The sequence below is a fragment of the Calliphora vicina genome, chromosome 4, assembly GCF_958450345.1.
Source record: "Calliphora vicina chromosome 4, idCalVici1.1, whole genome shotgun sequence".
Classification (NCBI taxonomy): Eukaryota; Metazoa; Arthropoda; class Insecta; order Diptera; family Calliphoridae; genus Calliphora; species Calliphora vicina.
In genome coordinates this window covers 97,271,450-97,277,310 of record NC_088783.1, presented here as the reverse complement: position 1 = coordinate 97,277,310, position 5,861 = coordinate 97,271,450, and positions in this window count along the sequence as shown.

Sequence of the window (5,861 nt, the reverse complement as noted above, 5' to 3'; positions counted from 1 at the left end):
TCTTTAAAAAAAAAGAAAAGCTGTAAGAAAAAGTTTAAAAAATTTATTTAAAAGTGTTTTTTATATAATATGGACAACGAAAATAAAAGGTATGTTTATAGGTACGTACAGCAACGTTTTTTCGTAACAACGTCCATATTTTTATTCAATTTTTTTAAAATTGAAATCAGCTGTTTTATGACTTGTCAAAAATAAGCCACTTAACTGACCAAAATGCTGATGTAAACGGTATGGTTTATGAAAGTAGCTTATGATTATAAACTAGTTTGAAAATTACAAGTGTAAATGCACTATTAGCTACCAACAAAAACATATATTTATCTCCACCAGTGTTGCCATAATTTTTTTGAAGAAAACTTTTTATTTCTAAAAAAAAACTTTTTTTAACAAAAAAACTTTTTTTTAACAAAAAAACTTTTTTTAACAATAAAACTTTTTTAACTACATACATACTAAAATTACAAAACCCAATTCGTACATATAATCAGACTGAGATAATTTATGTGAATTTATTGGTGAAGACACTTCAGCTCCTAAATAAATCAATTAAACCATTTAGTAAATGAATTTGGGAACATCATTTTGAAATAAACGGTTCAACTTATTGATATCATAAATTTACAATTTTCCAAAAAACTTTTTTTTTAAAAAATAAAACTCTCAGAGAGCAGTTCTAACTCAGTAACTCCCGTAGAACAAATACAATTTATGACAACTGACGATGATGCATCGTCAGATTAATTGCCATAAATCTCTTTAAAAGTAAAAAGGCAATCAACAAAATCAATAATCAATACATACTTACATATGTAATTCATAGCATATGTTTTAAAATTTTTTCTTTTTATTCCCCTCCAATTGACCCGTTACCCATATCTGACACAGCGATTGAAAATTTCCTAATTAACTCAAATCTTTCGGTTCTTAACGACGGGTCCCCAACACATTTTAGTACTCACAGTACTTTTTCTCATATTGATCTCACAATTTCATCTCTATCAATAATCCCAATGTGTAGATGGCAAGTTATAGATAATCTTCACAATAGTGACCATTTTCCTATTATGACACAAGTTCAAACCAACTCCCAACACCTTCAGGCAAAGGTATCTAAATTTAACACCAAAAAGGCCAATTGGGACGCTTACCAAAACAAAATTCGTCAATTTAATCAAAATTTTAATACTTCCCTCAACGAGAATAGAGAGGCTGCCTCCATAAGGAAAATAATTAAGCTTTCCGCAAACGAAAGCATCCCTATATCATCTAATAGGAAAAGGACAAAAATCGTTCCTTGGTGGTCGCATGACCTTCAACTGCTTTAGAAATAAAAAACAGGATTCTTGGAGAGAATTTCGTCGTAATATGCCTACAGATAACCTTTCAATTTACAAGAAAAATAACGCTATTTTTAACCGGGCAAAAAAAAAACTAGCAAAAATTAATTCATTTAAAGAGTTTACAACCAACCTAAATCCAACAGCGTCTTCAGCAACTCTGTGGCAAAATATAAGAAAATTAACAGGAAACTATATTCCCCATACCATTTCATCTATTTCTTTTAATAGTAATATTATAACGGCAGCCAACGAAATATCTGAAATTTTTGCATCCAAAGATTCCAATTTTTCCAATTCTTTTAAATCCAAGAAATCAGAAATACTTTCTTCTTTAGCTATAACATCACGTTCCTCTCGATCTATAGATATAGATTCACCTTTCAAAATTCAGGAATTAATATACAGCCTAAAAACATCCAAAGGAAAAGCCCCAGGGCTGGATAAAATATCCTATCCTATGATCAAAATGGTACCAGATTTCTTCAAATATCGAATTTTAAACCTGTATAACAATATATTTGATTCGGGGATAATCCCCCAATTTTTTAAAACAGCCTCGGTGATTACTATACACAAAAGTAACAAACCAATAAACAATATATACTACGTTTATAAGTAGCCTATTCGCAAATAAAAATTATTTGCAATTAACTAACTCACTGTTTATAAGTCGGAAAATTTATGTTTTTATGTGATGCCGGATGGTAAACTTTAATAAATTGGTAGTAATGTTTTTGAACAAATGTGATACATTTTTTATTTTTTAAATGCAAAAATGATAGAATCTAAAATTCATATTTGTCTCGCAATCCAATTAATGCAAAAACACAATGAAATATTTAAAAAAAAGTCTTAATAAACTAAAAATGTTAAAACATATGGCAATCCTTAAAATTTTATTTGCAAATAGTGTCGTTAATCAGGAATTGTTTTCGTGAGTTAGCTATTCGCAAATAAAAAATTAATTCACTGTTTATGCGGCAAATGCAATATTTTTATTTGCGAATAAGCCGTGCGTATAAACGTAGTAATAGATTCATACCGACCTATCTCTCTACTCCCATGCATTGCTAAACTACTTGAAAAAATTATTTCTCGGCGTCTAATGTGGTTTTGATATATATTTACTTTGTGTTAATTTACTTGTTTATAAAAATAATTTCTTAATCACATTTGCATTGAATTGTACTTTTAATTTCTGATGTAGTTTATAAAATATTTGTTGAGTTGTTAATAAAATTTGATTAGAAAACATACATAATAATTGGCGACGAGGAAAAATTTAAAAAAAATAAAATTTCAAATATGGAGATTCAATTTGCGCAATTGCTTAAGGATCAGCAAACTTGGGCTCAACAGTTGCTGGAAAGACAACAAGAATTTTTAGCATGTTTCATGGACAACGTTAACACAACTCAAAAAAAGAATATTCCGCCTTTCCCTAAATTTGAAATCAGCGCAGATAATTTTTCTGCTTACTCCAAACAACTAAAAGAACATTTTAAAGCCTATGATGTTCAAGATGCCGAACAGATGAAGTCGTATTTTATATCTTGGATGGGTCCTGATCTATTTGAATTAGCAAGCAAGTTATTCGGATCAGAAAAAAATCAAACCAAATCATTTGATATAATTATTTGTAAGTTGGAACAATATTTTGCATCAAAGGTTCATGTGCTAGCATCAAGATTCAAGTTTCACAACAGAACTATGCAAGAAAGTGAGTCTTATTCAAAATGGTTACTCGAATTAAAGGGCTTAGCAAGAAATTGTTCATTTACATGTAAACAATGCCAAACGGAATACGTCGATGAGATGATAAGGGATACGCTAATTTTAAATACGTCACATGAAATAGTTCGTACAGCCGCTTTACAGAAGCAGAATCCATCTTTGGAGGAAGTTATCAACATAGCAGAAACTTATGAGTCAATACAAGCATCTTTACAAACAATAAGAAATAATAGCCTTCCACATGAAGTTCAGCAAATCAAGCATAAGAATAGCAAAGCAAAGTACTAGAGTTGGGTTTATTAGCTCAGTGAAGTGACCGCTCTTTTCAGCTCAGCTCACTGAAATGAACTAGGTCGCTCTTTTAGCTCATTAGCTCAGTATGTTGTATAATGACCATTTCATTTTGAGAATTGTTTGTAGTGAAATGTTAGTTGTAAAAACACACAGTCTTTTGACAATTAGAGATTTATGCGTGAAATAATTGATTAAAATTTTAAAAAATAAAATTGTATTTTATTAAACTAATATTTTTGCGGAAAAAAGAGTTAATTTTTTATTATTTCTAATTTCCGATGCTAATGTTTAGACAATATTTGTTAAGCAGAACATTCACTAACTATAAGGTATTCTTTTACCACAAAATAATAAAATTACCAAAAAACTCGAGATATTAACTGGAATTTGAAAAAGTAAATCTTATAAATCTTATTCCTTAAATTCAGAAATTCTAAACTGTCATTCCAAAAAACAGCGAAAAACCCACGATAGGTCGCTCATGTCAGCTGACAAATGTTCTGTTGATGTAGCAGTGTAGTAAAAAAGTGCATAAGATATACATATGTTTTCTAAAAAAAGTGATTGAAATAATATTGCTAATTTAATTAAGAATATCAGTACTTTGTATTTTTTTAATTATGTTTTTTGGTAGATATAATCCCACTAATGTATTTTTGAAATAGCATTTTTTTACTAATTACATACTTTCAATTACAATTATTATTTTAACAATAACAATTATGTATTTGCCTTTTTCATTATTTTCTTATGAAATTTACTTACAAACTGTAGCAATATTCTTTCTTTATTTCATTCTACATCACCATACCATAAATAAATTCACATTCATTCAATAGCACACATAAAAATTTCTTCATGAAAACAAAAAAATTTGAATAACTAATAATTCTTGAAACAAAAATATATACGCGGCAGCATACGATCATAAACATACATAACAAACCTACATTCGAATGATCGTTTTATTTTTGTAGGACAGAATACTCACTCACTTTTCAATGTCAGTGAGCGAAAGAATGTAAGAGCATTGACGAGTAAAGTGAAACATGTGAAACATCTGAAACATTGAAGACGACAAATGAATGTGCTTGTGCAGCTCTTTCATGAGCACTGAACTGAAACCGCTCAGCGCTCAGTTGAAAACGCTCAGTGTTGAGCTGAAAACGCTCAGTATGATGAATGATTCACTTCGCTCAGTTGAGTGAATAGCTCAATTGAACTAGGTCATTTATGAGCTACACAACTCTACAAAGTACCAACAACAAAATCAAGCCAGCAAAAATAATAGCAAAGTGCCATATGAAAATCAATTACCATCATGTTCTGGATGTTTCAAAAACCATAAGAATGAAAATTGTAAGTTTCGCCAAGCCAAATGCCACAAATGTGGAAAAACTGGTCACATTTCTCCGGTATGTAAATCCAAAAATATTAATAATGTTGAGAATTTAGAAGATGACAATGATCAGGTAGAACACTGTCACCAAATTAATAATCTTCTTATACGCCGAGATAAGAAATTATTCGTAAATGTTCAAGTAAACGAACAGCACATTGAATTTCAATTTGATACTGGTGCATCATGTTCTATGATTGATCTGAAATCATACGATATTTTCAAAAAATTTACATTATTGAAAACAGTTGCAGTTTTGAGAGGTTATGGTAATCAACATATTCCTGTTCTCGGAATGTTAGATGTAACAGTCAAGTTAGGTTCCGAAACCAAAAATTTGAGATTATTGGTGGCCAATACATATGAAGGCTCAAACATGTTCGGCATAGATTGGTACGATGCATTTAACTGTGTTAATGATATTTTCCAATTAGAAAACTTGCATGAGCAAGACATTTCGAAAAAGTACCCGAAATTGTTTTCAGATTCATTAGGGTGTTGCAAAATATTTGAGGCTCATTTATATTTAAAGGAAAATGCTATTCCAAAATTTTCAAAAGCAAGACCAATCCCTTTTGCACTTCAAGAATCTTTTAAGCAAGAAGCTAAACGGTTGGAAGAATTAGGAATATGGAAACCATTTCATACAGTTCTTGGGCTTCCCCAATCGTTATCGTTCCAAAACCAAATTCAAAAATTCGAATTTGTGCCGATTTCAAAAAAACAGTTAAGCCTCAGTTAGACATGGAACAGTATCCTATTCCAAAGTTGCAAGATTTATTATTCAAATTAAGAGGTGGTTGTAAGTTTTCAAATATAGATTTGTCTGACTCCTATTTCCAAATTTCAATGGATGAAGAATCGAAAAAAATGTTAGTGGTTAACACGCCTCTTGGTTTATTTCAATATCAGAAATTACCTTTCGGTGTTTCTAGTGCACCTGCAATTTTTCAGCGCTTTCTTCAACAGCTAATCTCAGATATTCCAAACACTGTTAATTATCTTGATGATATAGTGGTAACAGGCAAAACTTATGAAGAACATAAGCTAAATTTGGAAAAACTTCTCTCAAAATTGGAAAGTGCTGGTTTAAC